This window comes from Pinus tabuliformis, chromosome 5_2, assembly GCF_031772625.1.
Source record: "Pinus tabuliformis cultivar Carrire ecotype Pingquan chromosome 5_2, CPIR1, whole genome shotgun sequence".
NCBI lineage: Eukaryota > Viridiplantae > Streptophyta > Pinopsida > Pinales > Pinaceae > Pinus > Pinus tabuliformis.
This window is the reverse complement of record NC_142306.1, coordinates 903,035,520-903,057,769: the sequence shown is the minus strand read 5'-3', so window position 1 is coordinate 903,057,769 and position 22,250 is coordinate 903,035,520.

The window sequence follows — 22,250 nt, the reverse complement described above, 5'->3', positions numbered from 1 at the left end:
GATGAGGCCCCCTATCCTAAACAATTCATATAAACATTTTCTCTATTTTTTTTTCTTTTATAAAGTACTTTCCTATTTATGCACAAAGGGTGGTTCATCCCTCCTTAAGAGTAGGAATGGTGGAAGAAGTCTTAACATCCCAATAGAAAAATATAGACCCTTTGTTCTTATTCCTTAATAATGGTCAAAGAAGATTATGGGAATTTTAAAAAAGAAACAACATGATAAAGATAACCAATCATATCAGTATTAGTAGGATAATGACAGCAAAAGTGATGAATAATTGTGTCCTTTCCTCTTTCCTCTTATCAATTCACAACAATTTCTTGTAAAAGTAGCGATTTTATATAATTTGCTGATTTCAGTATGTTTTGGGTTTGTATCCATTGCATAAGTGTATAGCTATGCTCCAAAGGACTTGAAACAGCAGGACCAATAGGTATCTTTAAATTGAAACAGCGAGGAGAACAAACATAAGTAAAAGAAATATGAGAATGTTTTCATTTCAAAAAGGAAGGGAAAAAAAGTACAAGTGTTGTTCCTTTGAAAAAGGAACAATAGAAAATGCAAGTGTCGTTCCTTTAGAAAAGGAACAACAAAAACTGAAAGTGTTGTTCCTTTGGAAAATGAACAGCAGAAGACGCAAATGTCGTTCCTTTGGAAAAGGAACATCAGAAAAACACAAATGTCGTTCCTTTGGAAAAGGAACAACAGATACTAAAAGTGTTGTTCCTTTGGAAAAGGAACAACAAAAAACGCAAGTGTTGTTCCTTTGGAAAAGGAACAACAAAAAACGCAAGTGTTGTTCCTTTGGAAAAGGAACAACAAATACCAAAAACGCAAGTGTCGTTCCTTTGGAAAAGGAATGGCAAAGTGAAATAGGAACAACTAATACAAAAAGTGTTGTTCTTTCGGAAGAGGAATAGCAAAACAAAAGTGTTGTTCCTTTGGAAAAGGAACAATAGAAAAAAAGTGCACACAAATCCTGTTCCTTTGGAAAAGGAACAACAAAAACAACAGTGTTGTCCCTTTTGAAAAAGGAACAACAGAAAAATGCAAGCTAAAAGAAAGGAATCAACAAGATAGTGAAGGTGTTGTTCCTTCTAAAAAGAACAACAAAAACAATAGAATTGCTGATTCTTTGAAAAGGATCAGTAAAGTGAAAATACAAAAAAAAAATATGTACAGAGAATAATTTATGCTATCAAAAGAAAGGAATTATGTACAAACTGTAAAAACAATTGAATCAATCACAGGTGAGGAAGATTTCTCTTCCTCCTCCGAAATTTGCATGTCGGAGTCTTCGCGTAGTTGTTGGTAGAAGGACTCCCGAGTAAGTGGTTTACGGTAAAGTCAAACTCAGTTGCCATTTTCTTTGAAGGTATGTCCAGATATGTTAATGGTGATTAAAGTGAGGGTACCATTATCATGTACCTTCTGGATTTCATATGGCCCCAGCCAACGAGTCTGAAGCTTCCCGGGAAAATCGTGAAACCTGGAGTCGTATAAGATCGCCCAATCTCCTTCATAGAAGACTTTATTTTTAATGAGAGCGTCATGCCATTTAGCTCGCAGCTATTGGATTAATGTAGTGTTTTGAAGCGCAGAGAGCCTGATTTCATCTAGCTCATTCATCTGTTGTAATCTATTAATCTGTGCCTCATTTAGATCGAGACCGACTTCTTGTGTTGTTCATAGTGTTTGGATTTCGAATTCTATGGGAAAAATGGGTACCTTTCCAAACACTAATTGGTATGGTGAATAGCCGGTAGTGCTTCTCCATGTTCTTCTGTAAGCCCACAAGGCTTCTGGTAGTCTTGCAGCCCAATCGCGTCTATGTGATGCAATGGTTTTTGTTAAGATTGCTTATATTATTTTATTGTTGCTTTCTACTTGACCATTTTCCTGTGGGTGGTATGGAGTGGTGATTTTGTGCTGGATATGATATTTTTTTAGTGTTGCAGCAATCTTGTTACCCACAAATTGTGGTCCACTATCTGTAATTATATCTCTTGGAAACCCATATCGCACGAATATGTGGAACAAGAATTGTATGACAGAATCCTCTGTAGCTCTCGATAATGCCTCTGCTTCAACCCATTTGGGGACATATTCTATTGCTACCAAAATATATGTTTTCTGGTTCGAGGATGGGTTAATTGGACCAACAAAATAGAGTTCCCATCGCTCAAATGGTTCAATAACTAGTTTTTGATTTAGGGGAATTTCGTCAGACTGACCAGGGTGTCCTGTTCTTTGGCAACTGTCACAAGCTTGGACAAATTTCTTTGCATATTTGAATATCGTGGGCCAATAATACCCTATTTGCAGCACTTTATGTATAGTTCTCTGATCGGCGAAGTGTCTGCCACATGGTCCATTGTGATAGGATTTTAAAGTGTCAAAAATTTCATCCTCCTGGACGCATCTCCTGATGTGCATATCTACTCCTGTATGGAACAGGTAGCCCCTAATCCAGGAAAATCAAGCACTTCATTGGACAATCTGTTTTCATTCATTGGGGGTCAGATGTTTTGGTAATTTTCCTACTGCTAATTAATTTGCAACATCAGCATACCAGGGTGTTTTAACAGTGACAGCAAACAGATGCTCATCTGGAAATTGATCTTCAACTATTGCTGCATCCACGGGTTTGGGCATCCGATAGAGAAAGTCAACTACATGATTTTCTTTTCCGGGGCGATCCTTGATTGTGATATCAAATTCCTGCAATAAAATCAACCATCTAGTTATTCTACCATTTGCGATTGGTTTATTTGCTAAATATTTTATGGCAGAGTGATTTGTATACAAGATAACAGGATATCCAGTAATGCAATGCCTGAACTTGTTGACAGCATGTATTACAGCTAGAAATTCCTTTTCAGTAATAGTATAATTCAATTCAGCAGGGGATAAATTTTTGCTAATATAATAAATTGCATATGGTTTTTTATCTTCTTCCTGCCCAAGGACTGCTCCAATAGTTGTATCTGAGGCATCTGATGAAATTTGAAATGGCAGGTCCCAATTTGGTCCTCAAAGGACTGGGGCTATGGACACAAGCTTATTCAGATCTTGGAAAGCACAGTCACATTTTTCTGTCCAAAGAAAGTCAACATTATTTGTTAGTGCATATAGAGGTGCAGCAATATGTGAAAAATGTTCTATAAACCTTCTATAATAACCAGAAAATCCAAGAAAACTATGTACCTCTGTTTGAGTGGTAGGAGTGGGAATTAGTAAAATTATTTGAATTTTGGCTGGGTCTACCTATATGCTAGCTGCTAAGATATAATGGCCTAGAATAAGTCCTTCAGTCATCATCATATAGCATTTTTTATGGCTCAAACAAAGCCTGGTGGTAATGCAGCGCTACAAGACTTTTTCTAGTGTGTCCAATGCTGGGTCAAAATTGTCTCCATATGGTGTAAAGTCATCCATGTATACTTCGAGTCCTTCATTTATTAAGTCTGAAAAGATGCTGAGGATAGCCCTTTGAAATGTGGTAGGAGCGTTGCATAAGCCAAAAGGTAGAACTCTGTAGGCAAATGTTCCCCAAGGACAAGTAAAAGTGGTTTTGTCTTGGTCTTTAGGGGCAATCTGAATCTGATTGTATCCACTAAAGCCATCTAAGAAAGAAAATAATTTCTTTCCTGCCAAAGTGTCTAATACTTGGTCAATGAAAGGAAGGGGAAAGTGGTCTTTTTGTGTTGCTTTATTTAGTTCTCTATAATCTACACAAATCCTCCACTTTCCATTCTTCTTTGGTACCACAACAAGTGGAGAGACCCATTTACTATCGGAGATAGGGTAGATGAAGTTCACATCTAAAAGTTTTTGAAGTTCAACTTTTACAACATCTTTTAGATGAGGGTTAAGTCTCCTTTGTGGTTGGCAAACAGGTCTCGCATCCCTTTTTATGTAAATATGGTGTGTACATAACTACGGATCAATTCCATTCATATCAAGGTAGTCCCATGCAAATGCTCCTCTATATTTCCTTAATAGTTGGATGAGCTTATTTTCTTGTTCAGAAGTCAGGTTGGCATTAATGCTTAAAGTCTTTACTGACTCAATTTCTACAATTTTGCTATTTGAAATAGAGGTAGTAGGTATTATTTGATCGTGTGTATCTTTAAGAGGATATTCTTCTAGTTCATTATCAAATGCTGCTTCTATCATGTGACATTGTATGTGGGATCTGGGTTCAGCTTGGCTAATAAAATTATTAATGGCATCATCTTCTGTTTGGTCTTTGAAATCAAGGGCCTCTTCTATGGTTAATGGAGATCTAATATTTTTGGTGAGGTATGATACAGGATGCTTGTTAGTTTTTATTATTGCGACACTTGGCTACTCGAGAGGATATAAAGCTAGGTTCTTGATATTTTCCCCTCTAATTATGGTCATATTGCCTTGTCGGAAGCCAATACAAGCATCGACAGTTGCAAGCCAAGATCTGCCTAAGATCAATGGATGTCCATCAAGTCGGTTTTTGGGGTTTATTATCAAAAAATCGGCAGGATACTCCCAGGAGTCAATGGATACCATGACATCATGTAGTATGCCTTCTGGTTTAACCACAGATCGATTGGCCAATTCTAGTAAAGTGGAGGTCGGTTCTATTGATGTAATGCCCAGTTTTTGGCAAGTGGTGGTTGTTAAGATATTAATTGCATCTTCTAGATCAACTAAGGCATTTGAGAAGGTTTGACCATTGATTTGTACAGTTACTATTGGATTTCCTAGGTCTTCGTATTTAACGGGTGTTTCTTTTCCTAATAATAAGTCGGATAGAGTGCCAACTACTTGGACTTTTGGGTTGTTTGTTATTTTCCTTCTTGTTTTCTTTATACATAGTTCTTTGATAGTCTTTGCATATATCAGAATGTCTTGAATGGCTTGGAGGAGTAGGATTTTTATGTACAAGTTTTGTAGTTCTCCCAGAATGTCAAAATCAAGATATCGTATAGGTTGAGGTATAATTAGGCATTTTGGGAATGGAGGAGAGGATGTGGTTTCTGGATTATGACTTTGTTGTCTGGTCACTTCCTCTTCTTGTGGCAGTTGTTCCATAGGTAATTGATTTTCAACTTGAGCTGTTTTATTTCCCTTTCTTTCAATGATACGCCCAGATCTAAATTGAAGATCATTACACTCCCTTAGATCGGTTCCTATCTCTGGTGTCTCAATTATTTGAATGGATTGAACTAGTCTATTATTTGTATTAGGGTTGGGTTGGGCTGGGAGATGTGGTCTTAAATTAGTCTGGGGGTTTTGTTGTAGAGCTGGTAGTGTAGGTAGAGGGAATGGGATGGTTCCTACTGGTTGATTCATCGATCTTTGCCAGTTTGTCTGCCAGGGTTGACTCTGTGAAGTAGGAGGAGTCCATTGTGCTAGATATTCATTATTTTGCCAATATGGTGGGGTATAGGGGAAATTTGGCCAATTGGGTTGGCTTGCTTGATTCAGCCATGGAGATGATGAAGGGAATGACTGCTGTGACCAATTCGGGAAGGGAGGTTGATTTTTCCACATTGTATTATATTGTTGAGAATGATATTGTGGACACTGAAAAGAAGAAGTTGGGTTTGAAAACATACCTGATTGTCGCGGCTGCCATGGACGGCGCTGATTGAGTAGATACACTGATTCTAGCTCTTCTTCTGCGTCCTTGTATATTGCTTTCAATCCAAGAAGTGAGGGACAACTCTCTATAGAGTGGTATTTTATACAAATGGTGCAAACTTGGACTGCATCTAATGGACACTCCTTATGGCTATGTTTCTTCCTACATCTGGGACAAAAGATTACCAAATTCTGTTCTGCTTTTGTTTGCTTTTGTTTGGTCTGCATAATATCAAGTTGTGTTGTTAGTGTCCCCAATATATCAGTTTTAAAATTTTCTAATAAATTTCCAATTTCTGCACGAGTTACTCCTTCTGCCGAAATTCTATTATCTCTTACAAACCGATCATGTTCTGCTGGTTTTAGTCTTGTGCTGCCTCTCGAGCTCCTGATACACAGATTAATAATGTCAGCAAAATTTTCTTGATAAATATCTCCTTTTCCCATAATATTTAATGTTTCAATCCATTATTCCTTCATTCCCCTAATTAATGTTGTTTTTAATACATTATCAGGTAAGGGTAATGATGCATAAGGATATCTTTGAAGATTATACTAGAAACGTTCAACAGATTCTTCTAATGTTTCATTAGGTCTAGCTACCATCTGAAATATTTCATCTTTTAATTCTCTAGACCTACAATAGTCCTGATATTTTTTTAGAAAAGACTCTTTCATTTCATCCCAGTTATTTATAACACCATCACCTAATCCCATAAACCATCTTAAAGCAATCCCTTTTAATGTAGAGGGAAATAATTTCAGTTTCTGGGGATTGGTGGTATAGTCATATTCTCTACACAGCACATCGAATTCAAACAGGAATGCATCCGGATCTTCTGATGTAAGGCCATGGAATGTAGGGATATGCTGAAGAGGAATTGCTTTCATAGGTGCATTTGCTGCAGTATCCACAATGGGGTATTGCAGTGTAGAGGTTTGGGTGTTTGGCTGCTTCTGGGCCATTTGGTCAAATATATGCCAATAGCCTTCTGGGATGTCTAGGAGGGTATTCCTAGGTTGTCGATGGGGAATGGCTCTAACGGGAATGGCCTTGATAGCACTTCCTTTATCTGGAATGATGAGAGTTATTAATGTCTGTGGGTGTTCAGGTTCTTGAGTCTCTTCAACTTCGTTATAAATGATTTTCGCAGAACTTCCCTTATCTGGGCTGCTTAATGGTGTAATTACCCCAAGAGGAGATTTTGGTTCTTCAATTTCTCCTGTTTCTCCTCTTCCTTTACAAAGATTGCTAAGGTTCCCTTCTTGTAATGATTTTGGGCTAGAATTTTCAATTTCTTGATAATCTTGCTCTTCGGTTTGACTATGCACCTCAGCAAAGGCTACAGATGGTGATCCCGTGGCCTGAAGGAACTAGTAGGCTGTTTAGAAGCAACTTTTCTAGGTCCTACTCAAGGCTGAGATTCTGCTTTTTTAAGGATTTCATCTATAAAGGTCGATCAGCCAAGGGTCACCGTCCCCTTAGCTTTATCGGACTTGGGTAGAGGTTTGGGAATTTTTTCAGGCTTTTTCTGCTTAGTCATGCACTTAAATCAACTGCTAAGTTTTACCCAAAAAAATAGCAACAAATTTGCAGGAAAGCGGGCGGGGGAGTAGGGCTATTGCATACTCCACACGTAAGTTCTTACCTTTCATTTTTAAACCAAATTCTTTCTTAACAGGTTCTTACACTAATCTGGAAAAGAAACAAATGGCTACACTCTTCCCCTGCAACGACACCAAAATGTCGAGCCGTAAAAAGGGTCTTTTTCACGTCTAATTACCTCACATTAACTTGTCAATCCAGGAACGATTTGTTGTTTCAAAGAGTGTACTCAGTTTGAGGTTGTCATTTGTCAGAGTAATGCTAGTAGTATAGTGCTCAAAATGCAAAAGTAAAAGGATGCTTAAAACAAGATCTACTTATAGCGACACACTTTAAGGCTTAAATCATGCATTCAAAAAACTAAGAAATTTATCATTCGAGGGTCCAGTAACAATAACTCGTCCCTCTGTAAACTGATGTAACTAAAGATAATCAAAGAACAGATCATCAACCTAGGGACTAGATAACAAATGTCAATGCCCACTACAGTTTCAGATCGTTCTACACACCAAAGCAATAATAACGAAAATATCAGGAAATGGAACAACAACTAGGAAATGGAATAGAAATTAATAAATGGAACAACAATTAATTCTTATAAACATCAACACCTTAATCTACATAAATAAATGCAGCAATCGTATCCTACAGAAATCAGATAGCAATCTTTACTCTAAGAATAAATCGGACAACAAATGGGAATAGAATGGCAACTGATTAGCAATAAAATATAGAACAACACTTAGAGCCAAATGTAAATGCACAATAAACCAAGATGAATAACACACACGGCACACCTTAGTATTGAGAAAACGGTAATGTGATCTTGATACCACAAATATCAATCTTAGTTGTAAGAATAACGATTGTAATTCGTAATGGAACAACAATATTAGTTGAACAACAATCGAAATTATGTGTAAACCATAGATGGATAATAATACCAACTTAAGAATGTTACAGCCCAATTACTCTGTATTTGAACAGCAATAGCATTCTGTAAAGACCAACAATGTTATATTAATGATTAAAGGAACATAAATGTGTTATGAAGTCAGAATGAACAATACGACATTCCTGTCACAGAGAACGATATTACTCAGTCGAACATAAATCAAATATAACAGAACCGTGATGTAAAATAATGAAACACATAAGATTACTGAACAAAGCTGAAAATGAAAACCATGCACAAACTAAAGATAGTGGTACAGAAGCAAGTGTTCCACCAGGGCCGGGCCCTTAGCCTCCAGGGACACACCGCTTGAAATTATTCCAGGATCAAAGATGGAACAGCAACCAGATCTATATTAAATCATTACAACAAAGTTACAGTGGATCACTTCTCAATGAGAGTCGATGATCAAAGTTTCAAATACAAAGGAAATTTACATGGAAAATAATAGCAGCTCTCAGGAGCTAGTAGTGTTGCCCCTTTTTATAACAGCTAAAGCGGAGATATCAAGGATGCAAAAATAATTAAGGTAGTGATCCCTCAGGATCAAAGGATCCTTAGGGATTCGTCAAACTGTTAATTCCCATTTATCCATTTTTTCTCTTGCGCCGAGCCGATATCTCCTTTCCCTTTCCTTGGTTGATATGCTTTAATTTAGATCGCCTTGTTTGCATATGGTTCCCTGCCAAAGGGACAATAGTTAACTTGGCCCTGTCTTTTTCTTTGGAACAGACATCTTTCATTTTTCCCTTTTCCTGCATAAGAAATGGAAATTATTAGTGTTTTCGTGTTGCATATAAATCTTGTAGATTTTGTCATAATTTCTTATTGTCTACCTAGTTCATGATGCAAAGAGGTTATGAGTTTTAACGAAAAGATGACAAAATAATTAATAAAAACATACGTTCTTCAGTACTCCACAACGGCTAGCTCCAACCCCACGAGACAAGCAATTGGGTCTCCTTCCTTGCCCAACTACTTGTAATGAAGCATGTACAATACATTGTACCAACAATAGTAGTACAAGAGCATCTAATGGTCCCCGTATAGATGAGTTGTGGATCATGTACTTTTACATATCAAAGACACATGATGGCTCAGTAGTCGGGTGTGTATTGATCGACCCAAACAACAGGAAGCCTAGTTTCAAGTCACTTGGAGTTCGAGTGCACGAACAACATTGCTAAGTATGAAGCACTCGTGTTGGGCTTGCAGAAAGTCATCAGCCTCAACATGGTCATGCTCAAAGTGGTAGGTGATTTAGATATAGTGGTATGACAAGTACGTACCAACATTCACTATTTGTCACCGCATCTCAAAAGTTACTAGCAAGAGGTATGGTGACTGATCTCTAACTTCCAAGAATTTAACATCACTGTTGTACCACGATTTAACATCACTATTTTACCACGTATGCGTAATGTAGCAGCCAATGCTCTAGCAAACACGACCTCTAGAATGTCATTGATTAGGGACAGATTTACTATTGAAATTTTATACAAACCATCTATCCTGGATAACATAACTAACTTATGCATATTTAATTATGATCAACAAATACTGCATTTCATGGCCAACGTTGATGTCTTCAAAGATGCAGTGATAGACGATGACGAGCATGAGCGATCTCTGCAAGCAGAAGCTGGTAATAGGAAAGGCCACCTTATCATGAAGGGGGTGGCATCGTTGGAAAAGCTTTATGACTTGCAAGAACATTTTCAGGGGCCGAGGAATAGAAAAACCCACAGCTCCACCATGATGCATGAATTAATCAACTTGGGAACATAACAAGATCTGAAGTTCATCATTCTCGGCACATGTTCCACACAGCAAGAGCGACAAGCCTTTGTCTGCTTGTTCAAAAAATATCGAGATACATTAGCGTGAATGTACGATGATCTGAAAACTTATGACACATGGATAATCCAACACATCATCCCATTCAAAGAAGGGGTCAAGCCATATCATCAAAAGGTGAGGAAAGTACATCCGTCGCTTGAACCCCTCATATAGAAAGAGCTCACCAGGCTATTTGATGCACGGATCATATACAAAGTTTGTCATTCCACATTGGTTTCAAATCTTGTTCCTGTACGCAAGAATTCTGGGGAAATCTGCTTGTGTGTTGATTTCAAGAATGTGAACCACGTCTCGAACAAAGAAAAATATCCCGTGTCGTCTATGGACCACATTCTGCAAACAGTATCTAGGGCACAAATGTTTTCCCTACTCGCTAGTTTTTTAGGATACATTCAGGATCTGGTAGCAGAACCTAACAAACTTAAGACTACCTTCCGTACCAAGTGGGGTACGTTCACATACAGATGAATTCTGTTTGGGCTTGTGAATGTAGGTGCAACCTTTCAACGTGCCATGGACATCGCTTTTCGTGGACTCATCGAATAGAGCATATTGGTATACCTCGATGATGTGACTGTGTTCTCAAGGATATGTGAGGAGCACATACGCCCGCTAGATAAAAATTTGAGCGATGCCGGAAATACGGGATTTCCTTGAATCCAAAAAAGAGCGTATTCACAGTGTTTGAGGGGAACCTTCTTGGACACATTGTTTCCAAAAGCCAGATCAAGGTTGATCCTAATCGGGTTTAGACTATTACACAGATCCCTCACCCAGCCAACAAGAAAGCCATGTAGTCCTTCTTGGTCAAGATAAACTTCCTCCAGAAGTTCATCTCGGATTATGTGTAGATAGTCATGATCAAGAAAGATGTAGTCTACAGCTGGGGCAAGAGGGGAAATTATGCAGTCACCGGTATCAAGCAGGCTATTGCAAAAGCACCCGCACTCTATAGCCCAGACTTCAAGAACGATTTCCATCTATACACCTTCACCTCTGATAATTCACTCATTACAGTACTCACTCAGAAGGACGAGATGAACCATGAATGTCCCATCTTCTTCCTGAGAGCAAGCATGCAGTGACCAAAACTCAACTACCTCATCGTTGATAAGAAATCATATGCAATTTACAAGGTGATGAAACACTCCAGGCCCTACTTGCTGAAGAACCACTGCATAGTCTACATCCCTCACCCAGTAGTCCACACACTTCTTATACAACAAGAACTGGGTGAAGGATGTGCGAACTGGATGACAGGCTTGCAAGAGTATGATATTGAAATCAAGCCAGTTCACATGGTCAAAGGACATGGGCTTTGCAGACTTGTAGTAGAAGTAGTACACACACTAGAGGGTGAAGAAGAGCTCGACGGCTAAGATCAGGAAGTTGAGATGTATGATATAGGGCGAGTGACAGCCACTGAAGACAGAACCTCTTAGTACACAGATGTGTGTCAGTACCTTGAGCATGGCACCGTACCCTCTCACTTTTCCATCAGATAGAAGAGGGAATTACACCTCAAATCTTTAGCATATCAGTCGGTGCATAGAGTTCTTTATAGGAAGCACAACAATGAAGTTTTTCTCAAGTGCCTAGAGGCACATGAATCAGAGAAGGTATTACAAGATCTGCATGACGGACCCATTGGGGGTCACTTTGTGGGAAACACCACTACACACAAAGTTATGCGAGTCAGTTTCTACTGGCCCAAATTATTCAAGGACGCACACGCTTATGCCTGCAAGTGCCCGTCTATGAGCGATGCGTTAGCAAAGAACGAAGGTTAGCAGTTGCACTGCACCCTATTGTAGTGACCGAACTATTCCAACAATGGAGCCTGGACATCATTGGGGAATTTTTCCCACATTCGTCAAAACAACACCACTACATTATAACAACAACTGATTATTTCACGTGGTGGATGAAAGTAGTTCTACTCAAGCAAGTGAATGACCAGGAGCTCATCAGCTTCCTCCAGCAGAACATCATCTCATGCTTCGGCATTCTGGTATCACTTGTTTTTGATAATGCAATGTACTTTTTGTCTTTAAAAATTTATGATTTTTCATTACAAAATGGTATTGTGCTAAAAAACTCGTCTAACTACTACCCATAGGGAAACAGTCTCGTAGAATCCACGAACAAAAACCTCATCCGCATAATAAAAAATATCGTTTTCTCTCAATAGTGCAACTGACATATCGCCCTGATGAATGCATCATGGGTTAACAACGTAACACCCAAACCCTCTCTGAATACCTTATCGTACTTCTTGGTCTATGGTAAAGAAGCCATCCTTTCACCCAATATCTACTTGCCCGCACTTCAGCTATCCCAAGAATCCCAAGGGAAGCCTTGTCAACTAGTTCAATGGAGAATGGATACACTCCACAAGCTTCAAGAAGAAAGGATGAAAGCAAAAGAAAAATTTACATTCCACCAGAACCGTATCAACAGATGGTTCAATAGGAAGTCTGCAGGGAAAGCTAACTTTGGTGTTGGTGACTTGGTATTGAAATGGGATAAGTCCCATGAAGAAAAATGCAAACACAATAAATTCCAGTCTCTGTGGATTGGTCCATATACAGTCCATGAGAAGCTTGGCCCACACACGTATCATCTGCAATCACTTGATGGGAGGATTGACAATCACTAGTTTCAATCCCACTTCTTCACCCCTGTGAGCATCACCCGATGCAATGAGTGCTAAGTGAACTATTCAAAAATCATGAAAAATTAGTCAGTTACGACTACCTCTCATGGAAACGGTCATACGTGAATGACTTACTTAACGCAGTTGAATCCCAAAATGATATCTAATATAATGCACTGCGTAAACCCCCATACTTAAAAACAACCAAGATCTCAAGCACTACTTCAAGTAGGCCCGGTCATGGCTCGTGCCATGTATATAGTCTACTTGGTGCTTCTTGTTTTCATTTTGTTTACCTTGCTTACTATCTTTGTTTTCTTTTTGTTTGGTTTGCTTAATACCTTTCTATTTTTGTTTCTAGAAATAAATGTTGTCATCTACTGAGTTATGTATTTTGAATTAGTATGTGGCTGAGATATGAAGAGACTTGTGACACTCTAGCACTTGGCCAGTCTTGTGTCCATCTTCTTTGTGCTTGGTTATAACCTTCGGCCAATGAAGTCTTGACAGAAAATACAATCTGTCTACAAGGGAAGTTTTGGTCCAACCATGAACCTATGTCCATGCTGGGAAACCCCATGCATGTACTCAACCTTCTTCTCTGTGTGTTCAAGCTCATCCAACAAGTAGAAACGAAGAAGGGGAAAATATAAACGAGTAAACCTATGTCAAAGGTCTTACATGCTTCTCTAAAGGAACAACCTCTTCTGCTCTTAATAATTCGGGATCCCTCTTCCACCCCAAAAATAAATAAATGCCTATGTACAGTCCTCTTAAAAAATACAAAGGCGAAAGAAGAGAAAGGCTTGTTGCGTAGAGAGGTGAAGCATGAAACTCCATCGGGGTACTGACTAAGCTCGCTGGAAGTGGAGCAATGTGTGCGTTCCTATGTGACTCCACCGAGGTATTGTCTAGGCCTTCTAGCAGTAGAGAAACACCAGAGATGAAAACTTAGACTCTGAAAATCTTCAACTAGCGAGCTAAACTACCCTTCCCGGTTTCGAAAAACGGTGATCAAGCTAAACTTTTGTTGTCTTTGACTAAGTTGGAAAAAGGTGAACCATATATGTCAATGGGGTAAGTGGGGAAGCCGAAGTAACCTGCATAATGATTCAATACTCCCTGAAAGACCAAGGCCCTGTGCTATCAATGAACCAAAATAGAGAAGTTGGAATTCTACCAATGTATCACCAAGTGTTCTAGTGGTTGCAACACCCTCCAAAATTTTGGCTCGCATCCAATTTCAGAGCCTCCTTTGAGAGTTTTACTTGATGTCTTAACACACTCAGGTTCACCTTGTGATCTCGAGTGAGTCTTCACACCCACCTTGCTTGATCATTCCACAGACAACTTTTGCTTGTCGATGACAATGTCATGCTTGTGACCATGTTCTGGTCGTACACAAGGTCTTCGCTTTGTGTGTACATGTTGTGTTCTCTATGTAAACATTCGTCGCGCTCACACACAGAGTCATATACACTGTCATGCAAGTGTCATTGCGATCGTCCAATGATCAATCAAAAGCGTCATGCTTGTCGCTCACACCGTCGGTCAGTCATGTTGAGAATGTGCGTCTGGATGGTTTGAGTTGTCTCGTCATCAGGTCATGTAAGTGTGTGTTTGAAAGTTCGCGTATGCATCTTTTCACTCTCTCACACACTTAGGTGTTTTGTTGAAGTTCTGACGACCAAATTCCCCTCTGACAGTGGAACCTTCACCCCACCATCAACTTTATCGACTGCCACCCATAACATCGCAGTAGCACCAAGCAAGCCATTTCAAGTTGCACTACCCGCAAGCTGATTAATAACCCTTCCTACTAGTCAACCGGAGAGTTGACCCAATAGTCACCCTGGGACTGACTCCCCTTGAAAATTGCGTAGAGGCTACAGACCTTGCCCACTCCACTGACTAAGAAAATTTCGCAAACAGGCCAGACAAACACCTAGTGCCCATCCCTGTCTTCCCTCGAAAATTACACAGTTTTTCCAGCCATCCCACCAGTCAGTCGACCGGCTGCTCACTCGGAAAATTGTGTAGATTTCATGAGAAAGACCTCTACTGCCCCATATTCCACTCAGCTCAGAGATTGTGCAGAGGTGGTCAACAGGCCAGCCTTCCAACATCAGCGCAGTTTTTCCCACCAGCAGCCAACTACTAGTTCCCTCTAGGAATTGCACAGTTTTTTTTCCAAGCTCCCAACAACTGACTATCGGTTACCTCCAAGAATTGCATAGTTTTTGCTACCATGGTCTGATAGCTAGCTGCTACCTTCCTCCAAGAATTGCATAGATTTGGCTTCCAGGCTCCCGTTGCCCACTCCTTCCAAAAATTGTGCAGATTTTGTCTGCCCAGCCTTCCCGTAGCCCAGACTGCTCCTCCCAAAAATTGTGCAATTTTTTCCTCCAGCTGAGCTAGACCCTGCAGAAATTCATTGTCGATTCGTATTACCCGTCACCATCTCCTAGTGAATTCTACATAGTTTTCTCCAATAGTTCCTAGAGCCTCCATCCCAGCTCAAATCTCGCAACCTTGTCTTCTCTCCTGTTCACTTGCATCTGAAACAATGATTGATCCGAGTGGACTCAACTCCCGGATTTAACCAAGATATTTTTCTTTTGTGATGTGATAAGAATTGCAATTAAAATAGAATAAAGGAACATAAATGCATGTTGTAAAGAAGAAGAAACATGATAATCATCAGTAACATAATACACAAGACATTGATAATGGAGTTCGTCCAGGAGGGACTATGTCTTCGGGCCTCGTTTTCAAGATGGTGTAGGCCGCTCCATTAAGTGTTGTCAATAGTGATGATTTACATAGGTGGTGACGTCTCTATCCTACAAGGAAAATGCCCTCATGCAAGAGTGGCACAAGAGATGTTTCGCTACATGAACTCTCAGTAAAAAAGGACTCCTATCAGTATGAAACAAACACATGCATGATGATAATGAACATCCCACCACCATGGCATAAAAGGGATCTGAATGAAATCATACATGGCAACACATGAGTATCCCATCAACATAACAACAAAGGGATCTCAAACAAGACATGACAAATCATGACAACAAGTACATCCCACAAATTATTCTGCATCACGTCAAGTAGGAATAAGTAAGGAAACAAGATCCCACATCGAACAACAAACAGAGATCTATGTAGCGCAATGCATCTCATATCAAAAAGAAGTACATGAACATAATGCATATACCTCACATCCTGGGACCATCTAAAGAAGAAGATGTCAAACTGCTGAAGCTGGCCGTACCATCAATCTCGTGGCGTCGAATCTCATGGAAATGACTGCTCGCACATGAATGTTGACACTTGCACTCCACTTTGGAAAGTGGCCAAAAAATGAAATGAGAAAATGGAAAATCTTAATGCACCATCAGATTTGTGGCATTGAATAGTGCAAAATTGACTGTCAAATTTCTAAATTTAGAGAAAGTGAAAATATGGGGCTTAAGGAATCTTTTAGATTCCTCAAAGATTCCCTCCTTTGGGTCATCTGAAGATTTGGTGCTCAGATAAAAATTATTCCATCAGGTTCGTGTCGCTGAGAGGTGTAAGATCGACATAAAATTTGTCTAATTTGGACACTGCAAAAATTTCACCCTCTTGAGAATTTCGCCCAATCATGGTTCCGCATGCCTTTTTTGTGGGCTCATGGTTCCACGTGCATATTAATAAAAAAAATAATGTCGCAAAAAATGTGCTTTCATCTACCTGGGTGCACTAACAAAATGGAGGTTTTATAGTGAAGTTTGCGGGCGAGTATTACAAGGAGGTGGTTGGGTGGATTGGTATCAGGTCTGAGTTATAAGGAGGAGGTCGGGTGATCAAACCTTGACCCCTCCATATTAAAACATAGTTAGTTTTAAAAAAATGCATGCATTTTTTTGTTCTGGGGGTCGGGTCCACATTCGGTGGCCCGCCCCATAACCTCCGCAACACGTTGGCGTTTTGATTTATTAAATGGGGAACGGTTGGCGCATTTACTGTTGGGCCATTGGTACATGTGTAATTTTTGGTAGTTTTTGAGGTGTGACACATGGAGCCGCCACATGGGCGGCGCCGGCCTTCTTGCCGGCCTGGGTCCATCAACCAGCGGCTCCAACATTAATGTATGTTGGTGGTTTGGTGTGGGCTGGGTCCATCGAAGGTGGTCCGCCCACCCCTTTTAAATGTTGTTTAACATGATATGCGGGGGGTTTGGTTGGACTGGCGAGGGTCACGGCCCATCAGTTCTTTTGGTTATATGATTTGGTTGGGCCAGCATGGGTCATGGCCCATTGTCCCTTTAATAAATTGACATTTGTAATATAGTTTGGGGTCGCGGGGGTGGTGGCCTGCCACCTCATTTATAAATATATATATATATAATAGGGTCATTTTTTATTTTGTCTAACATAAGGGTTATTAGAAAAACTAAAAAGGCAACAATTTCGCCTGCTTTGGGGAGCTAGGTTTCATGCCCCGGGGTCAGTCAAATTGTAGGACACTTAAACTTGGCCCATAATCCAACTTTGGCCAAAACTTTGACTGGCTCGTTCTCCCTCATATGAGCTTGAATTGACGAACCATTCACACTGCTTCAGGACAACAAGATCTACGCTTTGGTCCTGGTTCGAAAGCATTCTGATCACTTTGATTTTTGAGATTTCATAAGCCCTCTTTGTCCTATGTGTGTCTCTAAAGCGACCTGGATCAATCCTCCCCACTGAGGAGCTTTTGGTTCTCCAAAAGAATGAAAAATAATATGCATCTTCTTTGTACCTTGTTTGCATCACAAGTGTCCTGAAAAGGTCTCACTTCCATCTCCTTCACCTTTGTTCTTCGGAGCCTTAAGCGATGAGCCGACACCTGCAACCTACATTACATTGTTTTTACAAATTACATGCTTGACTTTCATGACCAAATAATGTCCCAGGCATCCCATACTTGCCACTAGTTTATAACACATACTCGGTGGTCAAGTTTACATCGAATTGGAAACAACACCCCAGCTACGAAAACGACCAACATATCATTGTTGCTTCAACAAGTGATGGAAAACACATCATCATTGCAACACATGATTTAAAAAAATAAGGCCAAACACTATTGTTTCTTTAACAAGTGATGGAAATGCGACATAACTTTCACAGTTTATCATGCAACTCAGAATAAGACCAGACATCATTGTTGCCTAACAAGTGATGGAAAACACATCATCACTTTTACATTTTGAAATGCATCAAATTATTTACAAAAGCATGACCATGACAAGCTAACATATCTAGAAACCATTTTTCACTTATCGATGTGAATGGGTCATCCCCCTGTGGTGGTTTTTCTTGTCGAAACACTGTTTCACTTAGTTCATGCACTGACGCTTTGTCTTTAAGGTGCTCCTCTGGATGGAGCCTCCAACATGTCGCTCTTTGATGGCCACTTCTGTTGCAATGACTGAAATAGGTCTTGTAGTGGCCAACCTAGGGTGCTATATTAGGCTAAATTTATTATCGACCAGGGTAAGTAAACTTCGAGGCATGCATCTAAAATCTATAGACATAAAGGATTCCTAACTAAGTGTTCATTGTGGTAGGTTACAGTACTTCTTTACAGAAGGTTAAGATATGTTCCCTATCACCTTGATACTCAGGTCACTCAACCCATCTAACTATCCTAGTGACACTGTGTATTGCTAGACTGAGATTTTAATCCCCTTACAAGGATGTTGTGCATAAAAGCCCTGTCTAGTTAACACTCAGCATTCATGAAAGATCGAAAGCATACTACAAGTTTAAATACATGTAAACAGAGTCTATGAGGATGCTTTAAAAATATAACGATGGATCAGATTTCTTACAAGATTTGGTTGAATGATCTTAAAAATAAATCCTTTAAGCTATCACCATAAACACCATTCGTAAGGATTGCTAATTAAATCAACGAAAATGATAAGCATAACTCTAATTACTATGCATGCTATTCAATAATCAAAAGCTGCTAATGAAATAAAAATGACAGTATACTAGTCCACGCAGGGCCCGTCCGCGTTTCAATGGTACACTGGAATATGCTCAAGCAACTAAGGTATTAACGCATGAACAATGTTATAATAGAGCCATGACTATAATCGAGATCTGATATTAAGTGCTAAAGATCATACAAAAAGCTCTGTTTTCAAAACGATACATAGAGATTACCAACCACGTAACTGTATTTATATCTGTGTTTTTAAAAACAACTAATACACGGTTTTCATTTGGATTGAATGTACATTCACTATGCAGCTGTTTCCGCTTTTACTATGGAATGATTTTTGGGTCATTTCCATTCTAAACCGATTTCCAAAAAGAAACAAAACGAAACCGGTTTAGGAAACCTATGGCTGTTGCTGCCTTTGTCACCAAAAGGCTGGGGCTTTGACCGGCGTTGACCACATAACCAGGAGTGTTTGATTTGTTGTAGGATCAATGTTTCTTCATGCTTGTAAATTCCAGTTTTCGTTCCTATCCTTTGCTTTGGCTTTCCTATCATGCCACGTGTCAGATGATGAACCATTTACAGGATGTTTTGACTTCCTGTAACCTTTTTATTAAAAATTCCTAATTTCTAACATAAAAACTCATAAATTAACTTTAATGCAAACTAACTACTATAATGCTATTAATTAATCAATTTCAAGGAATATAAGGGATCTATGGAGGAAAAAGGTAGACAAATGATGATGTTTTTAAAAGGAAAAGGTGGTAATGGAATGGTACGAACATCTCCCCCAAGCTTAATGAATTAGCATGTCCTCATGCTAATCCTGATGTGTTGCCTCTAAACTCTGTCCCTGCCTGCACCTCTGCTGCTTTCAACAATGCATCCACGTTCTTCTTAGCTTGGGCATCTTTCTGAATGTGGAGCTCATGCTTTAAACTCTTGTATTTCTCCTTGAGGGTTTTCTTTTGGTTATGCCATTTGGTTGCCCACTTGCAAATGTCAGTTTGTTCAGCCTCAAGTTCCTTGATTTGCTCCCTCAACTTCTCATTTTTCTGTTGATTCTCTTTACTTTTTGCTCTTAGCATTTCATTCTCTTTCTTAATGACTTTTCCCAGCATGTTGGCCTCCATCAGTTCTTCTTTCAACTTTTCAATTTGCTTTTCCAGCCTCCTTTGTTTCTTAATTGCAGGTGGTGACTCTTTTTCTTGCATATTGTTGCTCTCAACCTCCATTTCAGCTTCTAGTCCAGGTTGTGAGTGAGCACTGCTCTCAATATCCATCGGTGTAGGTGAATTCGATTCTGGTTGGTCTTCTTATGGCTGGGTCTTTTGTGCTCTCCTGGATCTTCTTGTATAGGTAGTAAAAATTTTATCTTGCTCCATTTTCTGGGCATCCTCTTTTCTCATTTTTCTCATCCTCACACTACTAATGGGTGGAGGTACATTGCTTGATTTGTGCATAGGAATCTCTTCATCAATGTCATGCATAAATCCTAAGTTCTTTTGTTGTTCTTGTTCATACTCTTCATCTTTGATTTGGTTGGCAGCCAAGAATTCCTTCCACGTTTTCCCCCTTTTCTGTAATTCAAATTCAATGAGGATTTTAATTAGCCCGAAATGATATAAGCTCTTGTCCTCATTACGTTTTTTCTTTTGGATGGTTTTTGACATTTTGGTTAAGCTTTGCAAGAGGAAATATGGTAAGCTAATAGTGCACTACCCTTTCAAATGTAACAGTAGTTTGATGTGGTATAAATAAACTATGTTGTAGCAGCCCTCACAAGTAACAAATTTTTGGATGATATACACCATTTCATCCCATGGATGCATCAGCCAACTCCTAGGGACACCTTTCTTCCAGTTAACGGATGAAACCCTCGATCTGGACATGAATTGGGTCCATGATTTTTCTTTGAATTGTTTTGTCTTGAAGTATTTCTCCCCTTTTGGGCTGATCCCTAAGGACTGTGCTATGGTGTCTTCAAAGACCCTGAATAAAAAATCACCTATCAAGGCTTTCTCCCCATTGAATGTAAAGGCAAACTATTTAGTTACCTCCTCATTGCTTCCATTAAACTTCTCCAGGAAGGGTAGCCATTGTTTTTCGTTTAAAATTGCAATTCAATCGTCGTGGTACTGAGAACTATCAAATGTACTTGGCTCTACCCTATTAGTCATTTTAACAGAGAAATTTTGCTCTAACCCTCTTCGTTTATCCTTACGAATTTAACAAAGATATTTTGGTTTGTTACCTTTGTCTTTTGCTCCACACTACTGACCTGGTGGCACCCTCTGTTCTTCAAAACTAGCTCCTTCAGTGGCTTAAGAGATGGCCAGATGACTGTCTTGTAATTATGGTGGAGGTCAAAACTTGTAAACCCAAATGACTGTGTTTTCCTTTTGTAGCACTTGCTACTCTCAGTCTTTGTTGTTGAAATCACAGAAGTCAAATTGCTAATATAGAACAACTGAGAATGAAATGAAATTTTTAATAACGGACTCGACCCAATTCATAGCATATTCATATTTTATGACAGAGGAGTAGTTGTACTGGGTCATATGAATACCATCTTGAGAACGCTGGAAGCATGCATGGAGTACTGGAGTATGATAACAAATAGTTGTTTGCATCAGTCGACTTCATCGGGTGGTCATGTTATAATTTGGTTGATTCAAACATAATGAACAAAACCGCATAACATTTGGCTTTCAAACAGTTCACCACTTGTCCTTCGTTCATTGGTACTTGGTCGAATAGGGAGATGTTGGACCGGCAGTAGGGTTTGATTGGCCGACAAAGAGTTAATAAAAAAAGGCTGGGAGGGTGATATAATAGGGAATTGAGAAATCATATGAAGAGTATGGGAATTTAAAAATCGTATAAATATGGGATAGGATAGAGTGTTAGGAGATGATAGGGATTAAGAATATGATAAGGGGTGATAGGTATGTAGGTGTTTTTGAAATTGATCGTAGCAGTCATAGTCATCACATTTAACATTAAAAATAATCTAAGAATTTAAATGTTAAAAATAAAGAATGCATTACACTTTTATTGGTTGATCAAGCGTTGAATTGGCATGCTAGGTAGGACTAGTCTTTCTTGACTAATCTTTGCTGTTCATGATAGGTCCCTCTGAGATGAATTTGAATGCAACAGGTCCCTATGAGATTTGGAAAATGTTTGTGCAACTTCTTTGAAATCTGGAAAAGAATTATATGTGTGCAGGTTCCTTGATTTTTGGTGTTTTATGAAGCCTCGGTGACAAGCAACCTTTGAATCTCTGTTGAAACTTTGTTGAAGCTTTGCTGAAGTAACTTGAGATAGCAGTCTCTAATAGGTCCCTTTTATGTATGTTGAACAGGTCCCTCCACTGTTGGTGCTGGTAACATGGTCTTCTGAACAGAACAGGTCCCACTGCATAGTGCTTTTAAACAGGTCCCTCTGATTAGAACAAAGACAAAAACAACTTCTTTATTGAAATATGAAGTGCTGAAACAAACTCTTTGGAAATTTACAGTGAGGAGATGAGATAAGAAATCTTTGAGAATTTACAA